General features: G+C 42.8%; 1 protein-coding gene across 12 annotated transcripts in view; it reads right to left on the bottom strand.

The window, feature by feature from the left end:
- The window catches only part of LOC119656231 (sodium/hydrogen exchanger 3), a 187,045-nt gene extending 172,801 nt beyond the window's left edge, over nt 1-14,244 (bottom strand). For all 12 annotated transcript variants that reach the window (XM_038062636.1, XM_038062644.1, XM_038062637.1 and 9 more), the window contains exon 1: nt 13,249-14,244. The gene's annotated coding sequence lies outside the window, so the exon portion shown is untranslated. The remainder of the gene's footprint in view (nt 1-13,248) is intronic.
- Nucleotides 14,245-20,498: the final 6,254 nt, after the last annotated feature.

Genomic DNA, 20,498 nt, shown 5'->3' with positions numbered 1-20,498 from the left:
CGTGATACACGTTGCTGAATACCATCTATAAGATATCCTCCGCTATCTTCCTAGGCCGGATAGACCCATATGCTCAACATCATGAGCCATTACAAAAGAGGCTTCACTCCAGGCAAATCAGCAACAAATCAAATTTTCTCTCTGCGGCAAGCGATGGAAAAACTGTTGGAATATGACCTATGATAGCATAGCCAGGGTAAAACTGTACATGGCCATGAGAGAATTCGGTATCCCGACGAAATTAATAAGATTCACTAGGCTGACACTGACCAATGTGCGAGCCCTGATAAAAACAGCAGGATCACTCTCAAGAACATTCGACATCGACAAGGGTCTACGACAAGGGGATGCCCTATCATGCGTCTTCTTTAACCTGGCCCTCGAGAAAGAGATCCGTGATGCTGAGGTAAATGCAAGAGGTACGATCCTCTTCAAGTCCACCCAACTACTGGCATATGTTGACGATATCGACATCATGGGAAGAACCACCCGAGACGTACAAATTGCATTCATCCAGATCGAGCAGGCGGCGATTACCGCGAGATCTTGGGCTGCACATCAATGAAGGCAAGACAAAATATATGGTGGCAACGTCAGCACCGAAGACGAATCAACCAACAACATCAAACCGCACTGGTCAAACACGAAGAAGAATAAGGATAGGAGAATACAACTTTGAGACCGTTGACAATTTCTCCTATCTAGGGTCGAAAATCACAACCAATAACAGCTACGATGATGAAATCCGCGCACGGTTGTTCTCAGCCAACAGAGCCTATTTCCGCTTACAAAGACTGTTCCGCTCGAAACGTTTCACCATAGGGTCAAAGCTCTTACTGTACAAGACAATGATCTTTCCAGTCCTTATGTATTCCTCTGAGACTTAGGTTCTTAGCAACGAGAATTGCGAACTCTTGCCCGCGTTCGAAAGAAAAACCCTCCGAAGAATTTTTGGCCCCCTACATGAGGATGGATGATTCCTACATAACGACGAAATCTATGATGGATGGATAAAATCCGGCTCAATAGGTTACGGTGGGCGGGTCTCTTAATCCGTATGGATGAGGATGATCCCATCCGGAAAGTCTATAAGGGCAATATCTATGGTAGAAAAAGAAGACGAGGCAGACCCTGCCTAAGATGGAGCGCGTAGGCCAGGACGCCAGACAGCTTTTGGGGATATCGAATTGGTCGATCTCGGCGCAAAACCGGGATGTCTGGAGTTCCTTATTAAGGCAGGCCTAGACCGGATACCGGTTGTTGCGCCGTTGATGATGGTGATTGTTTTATAACCTAATTTTCTGACGATGTAGCGGATAAAAAACTAATCACTGCATTCGAAGGTATCATCGGACATTTGCTAACGATAAGAATGGCCAACCCAACTCTTCCGTGGATCAGATGTCTACCTAAAATTCATAAACCTGGAATTAAATTGAAGCAAAAGACGAAGAAATTATTTGGAATTAGTTTCTCCAGGGGGACGATTTTTGAAGGGGACTTCAGCAGTCGTAAAAGGCAACGCTCTACCACAACTGCCAAGCATGGGTATATTCATGTCATTGCGGGATGTAAGGCGGAATGTTACTAAACTCCATAAACGCATTCTTTCCACGATGTAGGAGGGAATAGAGTTAGCCCACCTTTCTGGTGGTTGAGAAATGCCTTCTTTGTGTTTCATAGTCTACCAGATATAAGAAGGATTTCACAAAAGAAAACAAATACATCCTCAGCAGCGCCACAAACTAAAAGCACAGAACTTCTACTTGGTCCTGCACCACTTGTTGTTCGGACTGATCAAGCAACCTAGAAGGTCTTCCGTTGTATACCTTGAAAATAAAATAGATTCCCGCTACAGCTGCTTGATAGGAACACCTAAATACAACAAGTAATGCAGTAAACCAATCTGAAACCTACAGGCAGGAAATGGTAGCTAAAATTAAATGGATGGGATTTACAGAATTGCCCAGATCTGCATATATCGAGCAAACGAAAAGGGTGCTGGTCCGCAGAATTAAAGAATATCTAACGAAGGTATAGGAAGCAATAAACAGGTCGAGAAACGGGAAGCTGGACGCTTCAGATATGAAAAGTTTTGGGTCTAGGAGTTCGTTTTGTACATACATAGTTAAAAATGCAGTTGCGCACAATTTTTCAAGAGCCCTTTACGCAAATAATTTGCTTTGTAAAGTACTGTCTCGATAATAGTCAACTGCATACGCTTCACACCAGGAGTTGCACAAGTTCACCTAAAACAGATACAGAACAAGTCAGGATATCGGAAGCTCGGCACTTCGAGTATAAAGGGTTTGTGTTTATTTTATGTAAGCAACTCTCTATGTACGTTTTTCATTCGTACATAGCTAAGCTGTTTATTTAAATTCACTTTTTATGATTATGACGTACACATATTAGAGCGCAATAAATATACTTGAAATGCAAAACTTTCGTCTTCTCTAATTTTGTTAATAATGGATTGCGTTAAAGCTTTTCAGAAATGTGTCCTATATTATTGCCAATACTACTATCAAATTTTGTACTTATAGAAATAAAATATGGTAATATACTATTATTAAATTTATTTGAGCAGATATGGAAACGGGATGTATTTAAGACTTTCATATAATTGCAACATTGCGAATTTTTTTCAGAATTTTCGGTTGGATAGGTTCTGAGAACGAAACCTGTATCACTTTTTGGGGCACACATTTTGAGCCCCACGCTCATGTGTTTCAGTCACTGTGAGAAATAATATCAGTTTCGAAAAGTACTAATTAAGCCAGACCCAGATGACCACATTCTTTGAAAATAAAAATTTACACCTCCTTTCACATGTATGTGAGTACGTAACTGATTTCATCCCATATAGTGTAAATAATTATTTGATTTTTAAACACGCCAATGTTAACGATATACAATTTTAACATGTCAATCTGACAGTCGTAATCTTGCTAAAGTATAAAGAAATAAATTAAATTCTAACCGGTTTAGTTTTATAAGAAAAATGAATTACTCTCCCAACCGGGATGCTCTAAAACATTAAATATTCATATTACATATTGCACATATTACATGGATGTATATTAAGTGGATTTATATACCAGCGAGCCTCTTGGACCACAGCAAGTCCCGAAGAAAAAAAAAGCCTCTTCACCAAAGAAGGCGGAGCCGGCGAGAGTACCCGCGAAAGTCGGTAATCTCACGATTGCAGCCACAACACCTACAAAAGTGGAAGAAACCAACGCCCGGAGGCCCGAACAATGGACTAAGGTGAGCAACAAGAGGAAAAAGAACAAAAAGAAGCTCCGCCCGGAAATAATAATTATTTCCAAGAAGAGAAATATGTCCTATGCCGACATCCTCCGAAAGGTGAAGTCAGACCCGGAATTGAAGGATTTGGGGGATAGTGTGAGCCGTATCAGGCGAACACAAAAAGGGGATCTGATGCTGGAGTTAAGTAAATCTGCCGACAAGTCGGCCGATAACTTCCGCGGGAAGGTGGAAAGTGTACTTGGAAAGGAAGCTGAGGTAAGAGCTCGGAAACAGGAGATAGTGGTTGAATGCAAGGACCTAGATGAAGTCACCTCACGGGAGGACATCTGTGCTGCGCTAAAGCAGCAGTTCAACCTTGGCGATATAGACCAGAGTGCCATAAAAAGGATGAAGAAGGCATATGGTGGGACACAGACCGCTATTATTAGTTTGCGGCGGAATCAGCTATTAAGTTAATTACCGCGGGCAAGGTAAGGGTAGGTTGGGTCATGTGTAGGCTCAGGGAGCAAATCTCTCTAAAGAGATGCTTCAGATGCCTCGATTTCGGCCATTTTGCGGCGGCATGCACTAGCCAGCATGATAAGTCGAGGAGTTGCAGGAAGTGTGGGGAAGAGGGCCACCTCATCAAAGATTGCACCGGAGATCCACGGTGTATGTTACGTAGTGGGAAAGAGGGCGTGGACAGCCGGCATATTGCGGGAAGCAGCAGATGTCCGGTATATAGGAGGGAGCTGAACCGCACAGGCAAATGAGATTGATACAAATCAATCTCAATCACTGTGAGGCAGCTCAGGACCTGTTCTCGCAAACCATTCGAGAGTCGAATGTCGATGTCGCGGTTATTTGGGAGCCGTACAGAAACTACGGCGGTGCGACTTGGGCGGTGGATGCGTCTGGCAACGCAGCAATCTGGGCGTGCGGAAGACAGGCCATTCAGGAAGTCATGGCCCCCCCGGCAGCCGGTTTTATAAGGACGGAGGTCAACGGTGTCCATATTTACAGCTGCTACGCTCGTCCTAGTGCAACCTTAGCACAATATGAGGAGATGTTAGACAGTCTGGTGTTGGATGCTAGAGGCCGCTGCCCTAAAATCATTGCGGGCGATTTCAATGCGTGGGCCCTGGAGTGGGGAAGCCGATCGACGAACACCAGAAGTCAAATTCTGTTGGAGTCATTTGCGGAGCTGGACATCGTGCTGGCCAACGTTGGATGCGTGCCCACCTTTCGAGAAAGAGGGTCGGGTTCGATCGTTGACCTGACATTTGTTAGCACTTCACTGGTGAGGGGGATGGCTTGGCAAGTGAGTGAGCACTACACCCACAGTGACCACCAGGCCATCTTCCTCCACATTGGGAACCGGGGAAGCAGTCAACGACGCTCTGGAGGTGGAAGGGCTAAGGCGGTTAGCTGGTCTATCGGAGCTTTCGAGGAGGAGACATTCCTGGCCGCATTGGAGGGAGCCCATGATCCGGATGGAACAGCGGTGGAAAGGGTCACACAGCTGTCTCAGCGTGTAACCGAAGCATGCGACGCTACGATGCCACGACGACGTTTGCACCACGGCAAGAGGCCAAACTACTAGTGGAACACGGAGATCGCTGCCTTGAGATCCTCTTGTCTCCGAGCGAGGAGACTTTCCCACAGGACAAGGGGAAGGCCGGAGCACCAGGAGCGTGAGTAGGAATACAGGGATATGCGAAGCAACCTTAAGAAGGCCATTCGGAGAAGCAAGCGGGAATGCTACCAGCAGCTCTGCATGGAGGCTAATACGAATCCGTGGGGTACAGCCTTCCAAGTTGTAATGAAGAAGATCCGCGGGCGAAAATCACCTCAGATGACATGCCCACGGCTCTTGTTGCAAATAATTGCAACTCTTTTCCTGCAGCAGGAGCAGGACGAAAGAAAACCTCAACTGGCAGCTCAGCAGGACGTCTTCTCGATCCCTGATGTTACCGAAGAGGAACTTTGGGAAATCTGCAGGCGTATTGGGGATAGCAAGGCTCCGGGATTGGACGGAATTCCGGAAGATGTTGGAGAGGGTGATATACAACAGGCTGCTCCCGTTCATCGAGCTTGCGGGTGGTCTTTCAGAGCGGCAATATGGGTTTCGGCGAGCCCGTTCTACGGTCGATGCAGTAGCAAAGATCGTGGAATTGGCTCGAAATGCAATGGCCATGGGCAAATGCTGTGCTCTGGTGACGCTGGACGTCAAAAATGCTTTTAACTCAGCCAACTGGGGCTGGATTGAGGGCGCTTTGGCCAAACTGGGTGTTCCTAGCTACTTGGCTCGGCTCATTGAGAGTTACCTTTCGGACAGACTTCCCTGGTACGAGACGGACGACGGGCCGAAGGAGTACATTGTGACAGCAGGTGTGCCTCAAGGTTCTATATTGTGACCGCTGCTGTGGAACATAATGTACGACGGAGTGCTTGGCCTTCGCGTGCCGGAGGAGACAACGCTGATTGGTTTTGCGGACGACTTGGCGGAAGTTACAATTGCCAAGCATCCCGAGGACGTGGAGCTTTATGCAAATGAAGCCATTCATACCATCAAGTCATGGTTATGAATGATCAAGCTGGACCTGGCGGACGAAAAGACGGAGGCGGTCCTCATTACCAACCGTAGGAAGAACAACACGGTTACCATCCGGGTTGGTAATCGTGAGGTCGTCTCAAAATCGGTTGTCAAATACCTGGGGGTGATGATCGATGCCAAGCTGAGTTTCAAGGGACACTTGGATTATGCGCGAGAGAAGGCAGCAAATGCCAGCTCATCCCTTGCAAGGATGATGCCTAACGTGGGAGGGCCAAAGTATAGTCGCAGCCTACTCATCGCGGGAGTGGCGAGGTCGATCCTGCTATACGCGGCCCCTGTCTGGGCGGGAGCCTTGAACCACGCTGTCAACCGGAGGAAGATATGTTCGGCATACCGGCCAATTGCGCTAAGGGTGTGCAGCGCATTTAGGACGGCGTCGACGGAGGCAGTGTGTGTTATCGCAGGAATGATCCCTATAGATCTTCTAGCGAGCGAGGCACACTGGCTCTACGAAAAACAGAAGGCAAATCCAACCGAGATGAATGCGGATTTCCGAAAAGCCATCAGGAGAGAGTTGTGTGGCAAGTGTCAACAACGATGGGATAACTCCGACAAGGGCAGGTGGACCCATACATTGATCCCGTGCATCGAGAAATGGGTCAACCGAAAGCACGGAGAATTGAATTACCACCTGACACAGTTCCTTACGGGACACGGTGGCTATAGGAAGTACTTGCATCGCTTCGAGTTGGACGAGTCTCCCAACTGTGGTGCTACACTCGAGGACCCGGAACACTTTATGTTCCATTGTCCCAGATTTTTGCAGCAGAAAAGGAGGTTGAACAGCATCTTAAGGGCGGACATCGAGCCCTCCAACCTGGTGGAAGAGATGTTGAAGTCGGAGGAAAACTGGATGGCGGTAAATGAGGCAGTAGCCGTGGTGCAGACAAAACTTCTGGAGTTGGATCGAGCTCGGAAGGCGGCGCGACGGAGACGTGACATGGACGAGCTGGTATAGCGAACCAGAGCCTCCCCCGCGAAGTAATACTTCACGGTGGTCCCGCGGGGAGGGGCGGAAGAGTGGGGGTGGTTTTAGTGGGTGTGAATCCCACACACTGCTGCAACCTGGCGCAGCAGCGTCTTTCTAAAATTTCCACCTCCATCCATAAAAAAAAAAAATTAAGTGGGTTTATATACCTTACATATAATATATGTAAGCAAGCATATGTTTGATTAAGCCATAATAAACAACGGCAACAAGTGATTGCTTACCCTTTACTAGGCATCTACCAAAGGCTCATGCTTTCGATATCCATAATTAATGGCCGTTCCATCCCCAAAATTTAGAGCAAGCCTATAGAAAGCGATAAATATGTCGTCTCTTTTTCTTTTTGGAAATGAAAAGTGATGTTTATGATATTATATTGGAATATCACTTTTTTCTAAAAGTTACGTGATATCATATTACCTACTAAGATGTTTCGTGCATCTCTACGACCTACCGCAAACCAAGCGACAATATGTGTGCTCGATGTGACGGTGCTAAATAGTTTTTTCTATTAGATGTATTAAATATAAATATATCAATCTGAAACAAAATTGTCTCCAATTTGGAACTTATAGTAGAAATTAACAAAATACGAGGGTGGTAAATATACTTTCTGCATAGTTAAATACATGTTCTTTTGGGAGGAACTAAAACATATAACGCCTTGTGTTAATTTGAATGAATAACAAGTCGGGAAATCGGAAGCTGGACGCTTGAGGTATGAAACGTTTTGTGTATTTTTTTTATAAAAACATTTCAGTCGATATCTGCTCCATTAGTACGCCGTAATATATGCATATATTATGTGAAACTATCCACTTTCGCGTTATATTGACATTCAAAGTCTAGAATTTGCACAGAAGCTTCTAGGATTCTAGGATAAACTTAAGGGAGTTTTACAGTCAACTGCAAAAAAAATATAGTATTATACTATTACTAACTTTATTTGAGCAGATATCGGTATGGAGGATATTTCGGAGTCTAGGTACCATATAGTGGCAGCCTCTTGATTTTTTTCAGATTTTTCGGTTGAGTAGTTTTTGAGAGTGGGTCCGTTAAACAAATAATTAATAGTAAAACTACTAAAAGTACTAACCGAGACCTTTCATTTGATACCCCACATGACTATATTTGGTGCAAAAAAATGTACACTCCCCTTTTGCGTCTACGGCGACTTGCCCTTAAATTCGACGTAGAATAATGTAACTTACTGTATGCGTGAGGGTTCACAGTTCCCACCTTTTTACCAAATTTGCTGTCAATGGTTATAACCTTTCCGAGATCAATTTCTTGCCCTACACTGTTTAATGGAATAGTAACGGATCTTTTCCCACAGAATGTGAGTACCGCTAACCTTCCCACTGTCGAGATAGACTTCGCCGAAGTTCCCATAGTAAGTGAAGAGTAGGTCCCCGAAGCTGCGGAAAAAATAGTTGGAAATCAAACACCCGTTTTGGATAGCATCCCCAATAAAGCTCTCAAGGCAGCAGTGAAAATAGCTAAAAATATGTTTGCCGAGGCGTTCTGCACATGCCTTAAAGGAGGAGCATTTCCTTCACAATGGAAGAAGCAGAAATTAATACTAGTCCCCAAGCCAAACAAACGTTTGGGTGAAGCTTCGTCCTACAGGTCGATATGCCTTCCAAATAATACTGGCAAACTATTCGAACCAGTAATCTATAACAGATTACTTCCAATTGCAGAAAAGGATCAGTGCGGTTTTCGAAAAGGAAAGTCTACAACCGATGCAGTTGTCCTAATAGCTTATACAACTAAGAACGCACTTGACGAGGACAATTCTTGTGCACTGATCATACTCTATGTAAAGAATGCCTTCAATTTCGCTAGATGGAACAAGATACTTGAGTCGCTAATTAGATCTTACGCGTGGCAAAGTACCTGGTGCGTATCGTTGCCGACTTCTTAATCGATAGGGTTATGTGCTACGAATCAGATCAAGGAATGGTTAAAAAACGCTGGTCTACACTCGCAGAACATAAGACGGAAGTAGGACTTATTACCAAGCGGAGAAAATGTACTTCTATGAAGATTAAAGTTGAAACACAAACAATTCATTCCAAGCCTGCGCTTAAATAGTTAGGCTTAGTGATTGACCAGAGGTTAAGCTTCAGATTGCATGTGGAGGGTGCAGCAACCAAGGCAAATAACATCGGATCGCTGATTGCGAGAATGCTATCAAATATAGGTGCCAAGGCCGAGCCGTCGACTCTTTATTTCAAAGGTGGTCTTTTCAATCCTACTGTATGCAGCAGCAGTATGGCAGTATGGCAAATGTACTGACAAATACAGCAAATAAGAGAAAGATAGAAGCTGCGTATCGTATAAGTGTACTTGGGACATAATGCATTTACAGAACAATATCCAATGAAGCAGCTTGCGTGATAGCAGGAATGGTCTCGGTTGAGATTCTGGCGAAAGAAAGTCAACGACTTCACGATCAAGCTTATCTCACCGGAGAATCTTCTGCCCGTCGGCGACAGTTCGCACGAACTGAAACTGTCGCGAAATGGCAGGAGAAATGGACCGAGTCAGAAAAAGGCCGCAGGACTTACAGAATCATATGGGATAACACGAGAGAAACACGATTGGTAACACGAGCGCAGAATAAATCCTGATCCAGCCCCGCGACGTAATACCAAATGGGAATCCCGCGGGGAGAGTGGAAGGAGAAGGTGATGTGTAAGAGTCCCACATAACCGTGTGGCAGGAGCCTGCGGTAACGTTTGAAGGTTTCCACCTTCCATCGGCAAAAAAAAGACAGACAGACAAACAGGCAGACAGATAGTAAACCGATTTTTAATAAGATTTTGTTTTACACAAAACCTTAAAAAAACAACACAACAATGGATAAGCCTGGAAAACCGTAGAAAATTTGTCGAAGATAAATCAAAAGAAGCAAAACCAGTTCAAATCGTCATAATCAGTTCACTAATCGATGTAGTAAACCAGTTGGTAAACCGGAAACTCGATGCTTCAGGTTTTTGTGAATTTATAAAGACATTTGAGTGTGAATTTATCCCATTAGTACGTAACACGTAATATATGCATATATTATATGAGAGTATCCATTTTCGAGTCATATTAACATTCAAAATCTTAAATTTCCAAAGAAGTGACAAATTTGACCTATTATAACTTTATTAGTAGTTAGTAGATTTCTACCAAACTTAGTAGGATCAAGCTCTATATTATAGCCTACATTACTGCTATTTCGTGGTACTGGGATGAACTTAAGGGGGTTCCGCAGCTAATTACTGAAAATTATAGTAATATACTATTATTAACTTTATTTTAAGGGATATCGGTATAGGAGGTATTTCGGAGACCAGCCATTATATGGTGGCAGCCTCTTGATTTTTTTTCAGAATTTTTGGTTGGACAGTTTCTGAGAATGGACCCCTTAAATAGATGATCACTTTCGACCCCCCGGACTCCCGGCATTTCCAACAAATGTCAAAACTAAGACCAGCTTCGAAAAGTACTAACGGAGACCTTTCCTCTTGACTTTTTTCAGAATTTACGGTTGGGCAGTTTCTGAGAATGGCCCCCTTAAATAAAACCTTAAAAATTGTGGTTGTGTTCTTCCACTTTCTACGCGGAGATCGTTGAAAGGGGACTTCAAATTCTTAGATAATGAGTACATGTCAGACAAGTCGAAAACCGGAAGCTTTACAGTTTTTAAGTGTAAGTATCTCTGAGTGCCAAATTGTTCCATTTGTACGTAGCTTCCAATCTATATAAATGCATTTAACATGTCAGACTATTCACTTTAGTGTGGCATTGATATTCGGTGTTTTGGGTTTCAGTAACTTTACACAAAAGAGACAGATATGGACTACTGTACCTTTGTCGCTAATAGTATATGGTCCCGCCTTCAAAACTTGGGCATATCGGACTTTGTAGTATAGTCCCTATTACTGCAAATTTTGATGACTCTAGGTTAAACTTTCTAGTCAATTTCCCAAAAACACAGTAATATACTACTAATAATTTTATTTGACTTGATATCGGTAGTCAACCTAGAATCATGTTAACCACTGCATGTGTGGGTGTATAAAATTCCCACCTTCCCACAGAATTTCATGTCAACCGATACAAATGTTTTTGAGAAAAGCGCATGTAAACGATAGACTGACTGAATTTTAAATAACTAAGGAGCGTAGTTTAGGCACGGAACCTGGGGTGCTTAATGTAGTATATCACCAAAATTATATTGAAAAGAAGTTGCATCTTCTAATGTCATAGAATGGCAGGGACACCGTGTATAACCTTACATACTAAAGAATTATCTACATAGTGCAACTCCAGGAATATACTATATTAAGTGTAAGACAGCATTTAACATCATATCTATAAATACCATCGCACGAGAACTATAACCAATTTAATAGAACGTAATTGATTGACAAATCACCCGTTCAAAATTGTCGTGTATTGCTTTCATGAGACCTTATATGTATACACAGTTTGGTCGACTTGATGAAGTAGGCCTCAATTATAGGAAGAAGACAACAACGGGTTTCCCTTCTTTCCAGTCGCGGATTGGAGAAAACAGCAGCAAGTGGCAGCTGAACGTTAGCAACAATTCAACATCAACCACGTCTACCTGGCATTCGTGTTACCAAATTAATGATCCACCGAAATATTCGGCAAAGGTGACATTACCATGTTCATTTCTCACTGACAAACTAGCAAACGAACAAAATTTGTTGCAATCAAATTTTTCTTTGCCTATGGAATGACAGGTCGGTTGGTCGGCGCCTTTAAGCAAATAAGAATTATTCATTAAAATTTATGGAATTTTTGCTCTAAAATCAAATTTCGAAAATATCGATTATTCTATTTTCCCTTGAATCCAGCCACAATTTTATCTTATTTTTCTTTGAAAAGTGTTGGTTGCTTTTTGTTTGAAATCAAATCTATCGAATTTAACAATGATTGTTTTTTTCATTCAGTGTTCATACAATTCCTTGCCGTTCTGTCTTTACAAGTATTTTAAGCGAAAAATCAAAGCAATTCAATATTGGAAAGATGGTTAGATGTTAAATATTGGAAATTGGGGCCGTGTTGAGCCGAGATACTAGTAAGAGACCGAGGGAATAGATAGGCCTACTTGAAGCAAAAAAACATTACTCCAGAACCGCAATAAAAGGCAATTTCCACCTCCGTAGCCTTACAACAGTAAAATATCCCGAAATGATATCTGGATCAGATTCGCTATTTTGCCTGGTCGAGGGGTTTTCAAATCACCGTATAGCGTGTCAAGCCTTCCCTGTTTCGGTCGGGTCGTTTCCGAACCATTTGGACGTTTAGGCTAGCCGCAGCCAGTGAGCCATTCGTACGAAAGATCCCGTCATCGATTTAATTTTATGATAACAAGTAAAACAAGCATAATTTCCAAAATTTAAGCTTCAGCAATATTAATAAAAATATATTAGCTCCGTTAGTACAAGAACTAAGAAACACAATACAATTTATTCAACTTTACTCAATTGAATTGTGAACTCATAACGCAGGAAGTATCCTTAATTATTTCTGCTCTATTTAATGATACGTCCGTTGTTGCAAATCGCGCGATAAAAAGTGATGGGTAAGTTTATGTCACGAGATTTCAACGATGTGTAATCGATGCAGCCCTCATTAATCTGAAGAGAGTACACAATTCTTATGTGTACACGAAGCAAAAAGCACAGCACTTCCTTCGCATAAACAATTTTTGAAAAAAAAAACTGATATCTCGCTCTGACATCAACACGTCTGCAACAGAAAAGCTGTTTGAACATTTCATTAGCATGAACAAACGCAACATAATTGTTGCCCCGCCAAACGATTATCCTTGAGAGGTTGGAACTTATATAAACATGTCAGATATAACTACTTCGATCAATACAAATGCAGCCTAAACATACCGAATCCTATTCCGCACTTCCTACTCGTTGTCTTCAGTCCTTTTCCATATATTCATGCCACCATAGAGTGTGAGAGTATGTACTGATACCAATGTGTGATGCAAATAGTTTTTAAGGGACTGAACTCGAAAGTAACAACTACCGCTGGATTCCAACTGATACAAGATGTCAGAATGCCAGGACGAAAGGACAGTGTGGAACAAAATTGAGAAAATTGCCCCACGTTACAGACCAAAATATGGAAAAAGGAGAGGAAAAATCGATATGGCGACCCTGAACGAGAGCTGCCATATAGTTAACTCTGGCAAATATCCTTCTACATGATTTTTGTTCCAGCGGTGAATGAGGGGCTATAAAAAATGTATGACTGACACCCACTGGTTTTCGGAAAAAGCTCCTAACTTTCATATCTAGGCTATTCTGGTTTTGTTATGATAGTTACTAATGATTAGTGCTATTACCTTGGCAATGGCGGCCATCCCCATGTTGTTGTAGAGTGACTTCAATGATAAAGTGACGTCATCGGACCACACTGGAACTTTACGGATTTATCATCCCCGAACTAGTAGCGAGCGGAATACTAGAAACCAGTCTAGATTGCGTTGCAAGCGGATCTAGTCGACGTTTCTGTGTCGATGCGAGTTTACTCCATAGTAGCTTATCCCTCATCGGCCCAATTACTAACCAACTTACACAAAGCTGGGTGTGTAGGTAGCCGAGCGGAGAGTAGCTGGGCGAACACTCGTCACTTTGAGCCACACTCTTTTATCACTGCAAAATGACTGTTAAGTGCTTTTCTTCCGTCCTGGTGTTTTCTCCACAACGCTATTATTTAGATGATACCCATCATGGGAAATTCCGATATCTCACCACTCGCCTCCCCCGTTGCAAAGAACACTTAAGAGCTCCGGGTTAAGCGGAAAGGACACTCTTCTTATATAATCCCTTCCGACGCTAAGAAGTCACTTATGATAATAATTCAAGACCTTATCGTGAAGACCACTTGAAAACATACACACAACTTTTAAATTTAATACCGAATCACAGACATTTGGAACAATACTTATTAATTTCTAGGAGCGAAGCACAAAGTCAATACTGTTTGGTACCTTTCATTATGTAACATAAACTTCTACTGAGGACTACTTCATATGAGGTGATTCCTGCGAACTGGGGATGAGCAAGAAAAGTCTCTAGATTGGAAAAACTTTTGGGTCGAAAACTCTATGCGAAAGATCGGGTCAAACATGGTTACGCCTCAAAGAAAAACTCGTTCCACTATGTAGCCGCGAAGTTAACAATAACTTTCCGGGAAATAGACCATAAATAATGTTCGATTCTGTATCAACTTCGCCGTTTTCAACTGAACACCATAAAGCTTAACTTGATTCTTGTGAAAATTCAATGTTTTCCGATAGAACGACAAAGCAACAGCGGTCGCCGCCATTTCTTCTTAGGGCGACTTCGACGACTGAAATTTTCCTCGCAATCGCACTCGTCATATGTAGAATTTTCCGAATGCTCCCTCGACTCCGATCCCCGCGCCAAGTAGATTTTCCTCGTGAATAGGTGAAAATTTCCCCCAACAGCTGCTCATATCATCAACCACTCGGACATGGATACGCTTGATGCCATGTGCCTGCGGAATCGTGTGTCGGTGGAATAAAATGCCGCCAAAGTGTGGGTGGAAAAAATTTCCCTTCGTTGGAAAAGCGGCGCCTTTTACATTTGTGTGGCAGCCTAGGCTTTCTGCAGACAGCTATGCGTGCACAATCTCAGTGACAGAGTATGCTTGAGGAAAATTCATTGGGGAGAAAGCGTACAGTGGATGGTTATAGTGTTGGGCTGAATAGAATAACTGTATTATATTTTTGATGACTCTGTTTTAGATCTCCAGAGTCACATTCGTTGAGGCCGGAATCATAAATAAATTTTTACCATCAAATCATGAACTGTATCACTGATTGCAAGATTCCTAATCACTTCTGTTCATCTTCTTTTCCACTAGGTGCATTTGCTATTCTAAAGGGATTCGAGAGATTCATTCGTTTCGAAAGGTAAGTAAGGTTCTTCCCTTGTCAAAACCTCGGAGAACTACAATCGGATTTGCGTTCAGACACAAAACGATTGTAAGCATGTTATTCATAAGATAGCAAAAAGTCGAGAAACCGAACGAACGACAGGTTATGTGTATTGCGAACATTTGGTCCATTTGTACCTAGAACGTAATATATAAAAATAATTTCGTCAAGCGATGTCACACTGCGCCCTAAAAGAACTATTGTGCCTCTTTACTAGCTATAGAATCCCTATAAACCATAGTATGTCATTTAAACCTATAACCGACAGAAATTTTATTATATTCCCTACTTCCAAGTGCTTCAACCTGGCATCTGGTATTAAGTATTTTCCCAGGTGCCTGAACCTACTTTGCACAAGTGCCGGACACTGTCTGTAGATAGCACTTGTGCAAAGTAAGTTCAGGCACCCGGGAAAGGTTGAAGCACTTGGAAGTAGGGAACATAATAAAGTTTCTCTCGGTTATAGGTATAGATAGATATCCCTAGCATCCCTAGGTGAGAGTTTAGCCTGCAGTGAACAGTAAGTATTCCCACTATGATCCGGAGGCTCTTCTTGGTGAGGTTTACACAATCTTTCGAGCGCTTGGGTTCGTATCCCCCTGGACTATTCCACTCCTGGTAAGTTTGCCCAGTAAAATTCCCTCAGCCGTTCCTCGTCAATATCGTAGAACGGCGTCGTAATGCCTTTCCTTCTTCCTTCCTTCCAGCTCATCCGCTGCTTCATTGCCTCGCGACCCAACATGTCCTGGGATCCAGAGTATCCAGACCTTATTGAGCGAGCCGAACGTATTCAGTTTGCTAAGGCATTTCCATACCAGCTTGGAATCTACCCGGTGGGACCAAAGTACTTTAATAGTCGCTTGGCTATTGGTTAGAATAGCAATATTCTGCCTCCTATAGTTCCTTTCGAGGTTGAACGGAGCTCATCTGTCCATGGCGTATATTCCCCCTGAAATATGCTGGTATGCTTACTCACTGGTTCAAACTGCATTTTCATTGGACTAATGGCCCCAGCACCTGCTCCCTCTGTCGTAGAAAGTCTGACGGTGTGCCAGGTAATCAGTTGCTAGTTTAAACCGTATGTCATTATCACGCCCAGTTTGCCCTATTGCTCCAAAGTGTTTCAAACTTCTTATCGAAGTGGAACTTCATTGTCATGTTTTCCTTTGGTATACGTAATTCGGGATGCTGCCTAGAAAGAGTATCAATTTTCCTTCGATTTAAGCACGTCCTCGCCTCACCTGTACTCCTGGACACTCTGAAGATCGACCTCCTTGCCTGCATGTTTACGTACAGATGCAGAGGAGTCAATCCTAGAAGAACCTCTGGGGATGCCATTGGGCGGTTCTCATTGTCCCACTGATACACACACAAGCAAGTCTTTGAAGTTTGTATAAATCCCTGGCTGTTGTGCTGCAGTGTAGCATTTTCGGGGTGCATACCCATTTTTCCCCGCTATGGACCTGCAAGTCATCAAAGTCCTTGTGGCTTTCCAATATTTGTTTTCAACATGTGTTTTCCAGAGTAGTTTTTAATCTAGTGTGATTCCCAAATATTTGACCTCTGTTACTCGTTTCACGTCCATGCCATGTAATCTAATAGCTCTCAGGTGATCAAGCTTGCGCTTCCTAGTGAATAGTATTATATTGACCTTGGCTGGATTTATGGGAACCCCCGCCTTTCTACATAAGTTACTAGTGATTCGCAGCCCGGTTTGAATTCTGTCCCATAGGGTATCTTCATATTTGCCCCTGCAGATTAAAACAATATCATCAGAGTAATCCTGAACGCGTATTCCAGTATTTGTTAGCTCTCCTAGGAGTTCATCAACTACCATGCTCCACATTAATGGCAATAACACTCCACCTTGTGGACAACCTTGAGTAGTGTTCATGACGATAGAATTTATATTTGTCAGTACTTCTATTTGCTTACTATCTAAAATTCTGCCCATCTAGAAAGCCAGGGTGTGCCCCCTCCCTTGCGGATTAGGGCATCTCTAATCTCTATATGCGATGTGTTCTCCTTCGATGTCCATAGCGCTATTTCCTTCGTTGCTATCGCATCCCGTAATACATCCGTCAGTTGATACAGAGCAGTTTCGGTTGACTCTCCTGCCGAGTAAGCGTGTTGACAACGATGTAGGGGATTACGTATTAGAACATTTGTTCTAATATAATTGTCTATGATTTTCTTCATCGACTTAAGTACGAACGATGTCAGGCAAGTCTGAAAGGTTTAGGGTGAAAAGGATCTTTTTAACCCGCTTTCGGAATAAAAACCGCTCTTACCCGTTTCCAAGCCTTTGGTATAAATCCCAAGGCTATGCTGCCTCTTATCGCTTAGGAGAGATAATAAGATGATATCTAGGCTTCTCTGAAGTAGTGCTAGGAAAATGCCATCTACTCCGGGTAATATCATCTGTTTCAAGGTTTCCAGGGCCCGTCTTACCCCAGCTTCCGAGCATACCATTTTCGCTTGTTTCCAATTCCCTTTTCTCCTCCTTCTGTTCATTGTTAGGGTGTCAGGCAGAATGCTATTGCTATGCTGTCCGCTGTGGGGTGAAGCCCCAGGAAATGAGAAGCAGATGTATCCTGTCGTGCTGATTTTCAGTAAATGTCCCAGCCTTCCTTTTTCAGACAGATCCAGAGGATCTTGTCTTTTTCTTTATAGCTTTATACAGCCTAGATGCTGCAGTGGTTTGTTCGATTCCTTGACATAATTCCATGGAGGTGCTCTATTTTGTTTCCCTATTCGCGATACTATACGCCGTCAGTGCCCTTTTGCACCTCTGAGTTATACATAGAGTTATGTCTAGTACCCTTTGTCTGGTGCTGGCCACGAATGTTGGAATATTACGTTATGTATATATGTTTTTTTTTAGATTTTTCGGTCGGGTAGGTTCTGGGAATGGGTCACTGAAAGAAAGGACTAATTTACAGCCCCATCCCCCACCTTATCCATTAAATGTCAAAACTGAGGCCGGAATTTAAGAGCACTAACCTGAATCTTTCATTTGATACCCCACATGACTCTATTTGGTGAAGAACATTTTTACACTCTTTTTGCAAGTATGAAGGCCCCCCATTAAGTTCCATGTAGAACGATGTAACTCACTGTATGCGTGAGCATTCACAGTTCCTCCTTGTCCCCAAATTTGTGTCAATCCGTAAACCCATTTCTGAGAAAAGTGCGTGTAATTGACAAGCAGACCATAAACCGATTTTAGTAAGGTTTGGTTTTACACAAAACCTTAAAAACAAAAAAAAAACTGAACCTCGCGAAAGAAACTAACTTATTCCGGGGCTACACGGAGACAATTTCACAACTTTTACAGTGAGTAGCAGCCCTGCCCATAAATGATTAAGAAACAGCAAAAAGAGCAAGAAAAGCTTCGTACCTTAAAAGTAAAAAGACCGATGAACGAACGACCAGACAAAATGAGTCTTCGAGTCTTTGTATTAGGGATCACCATCATCATCAACGACCTAAGATCCAGTGCCCGATCTAGGTCTATCTTAATAGACTACTCCAAATATCCTGGTTTTACGCCAAAGACCAATAATTCGATGTACTGCAGCTGCCAGTCATCTAGGCTTACGTCGTCGCTCTATCCAAGGCACCATATATCATATTTAGTAACCCGCCCACCACAACTTATTGAACCTTATTTTATCCATTACGAATAGCCCTCAATTTAGCGAATAAATTTTTTTGATACGTAGGTAGGGTAACGGTTCAAACTTTTGTAGGAGGCCAAAAATTCTTGAACAACCGTGCGCCGACATTGCTATCATATATACCTGTTATCGATTGCGGTATTCGGCCCTTAATAAGGCAAAATATTGAATGCTTTTAAAGTTGTAGTCTCTTATTTTTATTGTTTTTAGTGAAATAGTGCAATTACATAATGCTATTGTTTTTAGTACTTATGCTGCTACTTATGTGCTTATGGTGTCTCGCCCCCAATGATATACCGCAAAAGACCTCGCATCACCTGCTCGATCTGAATGAAGGAAGTTCTTGTAGGTACACGGAAGATTAACCTCCTATTATCTTGATATCATCAGAGAACACCCCTGCCTTGGACCGTTAGTGATGGTGAAAGCTATCGAGAGTGACCCTGCTGCTGTCATACGGAAGGTCGCGGTTCAAATCTCATTGGTGGCAGTGGAATTTGTATCGTGATTTGTTGGCGGATACCAGTCGACTCAGCTGTGAATGAGTACCTGAGTAAAATCAGGGTAATAATCTCGGGCGAGCGCAATGCTGACCACATTGCCTCCTACAGTGTACTGTAGTGTACCGTTACGATCTTGAATGAAGTGCTCTACCACACTTCAAGGCGCTGATCCAACATAGATTGTTGCGCTAACGATTATTATCATTATGGTGCTATAGGCGGCTAAAAGATAGTGTAACTGATAGTTATATTCCAACAGTTTCTCGCCGCAGGGAGAACCTCTAATCTGTTGCTGGCTTGCCTGCAGTGAAACCTCTTTGGTATGGGCAGATGATATTTTGGACATATGGGACTTTAGGTTCGTATAAATAATACCCATTGCAAATTTTGGAAGACGGTACATCAAGAAGAGCACTACGCTATTAAAATGATCGATAGCGGGGCTAAACAAAAGCTGTTTTGTACCTAAAGCAAACAGGAAACGCAAAAGAAATCTGCCTGAATTTGTCGGGTGCAAGTGGATATTTTGAAAAGTTAGTCATTAGGCGAGGAAGCAGGCCGTAAGGTGGTCATACCACCGATTAAGGGGCTATTTCCAGTTGCAGTGCGTGATATAGCGACATTTTCCTGATTTTTTGGACGGCTTAGTAAATGCTTAATAAGTTTTTTTTTCAGAAAAACAGGTTAACCTGTTTCCCAGGAGTTTTTTTTTTTGCGAATGGCGAGCATTGGACACGACAATTCGATTCATACAAATTCAGAATTTATAAAAATGTTCGTTAGTATATCGTATTGTCGAAGGATTCGTCAACGCCAAGGAAATCATCATTATCATTGGCGCAACAACCGGTATCCGGTCTAGGCCTGCCTTAATAAGGAACTCCAGACATCCCGGTTTTGCACCGAGGTCCACCAATTCGATACCCCCAAAAGCTGTCTGGCGTCCTGGCCCACGCAATCGCTCCATCTTAGGCAGGGTCTGCCTCCTCTTCTTTTTCTACCATAGATATTGCCCTTATAGACTTTCCGGGTGGGATCATCCTCATCCATACGGATTAAGTGACCCGCCCACCGTAACCTATTGATTCGGATTTTATCCACAACCTGACGGTCATGGTATCGTCCATAGATTTCGTCATTGTGTAGGCTACGGAATCGTTCATCCTCATGTAGGGGGCCAAAAATTCTTCGGAGGATTCTTCTCGCGAACACGGCCAAGAATTCGCAATTTTTCTTGCTAAGAACCCAAGTTTCCGAGGAATACATGAGGACTGGCAAGATCATAGTCTTGTACAGTAAGAGCTTTGACCCTATGGTGAAACGTTTCGAGTGGAACAGTTTTTGTAAGCTGAAATAGGCTCTGTTGGCTGACAACAACCGTGTGCGGATTTCATCATCGTAGCTATTATCGGTTGTGATTTTCGACCCTAGATAGGAGAAATTGTCA

Source organism: Hermetia illucens, chromosome 4 (assembly GCF_905115235.1).
Source record: "Hermetia illucens chromosome 4, iHerIll2.2.curated.20191125, whole genome shotgun sequence".
NCBI classification, from domain to species: Eukaryota; Metazoa; Arthropoda; class Insecta; order Diptera; family Stratiomyidae; genus Hermetia; species Hermetia illucens.
Note: the sequence above shows the minus strand (reverse complement) of the source record. Positions and strands in the feature narration are given on the sequence as shown.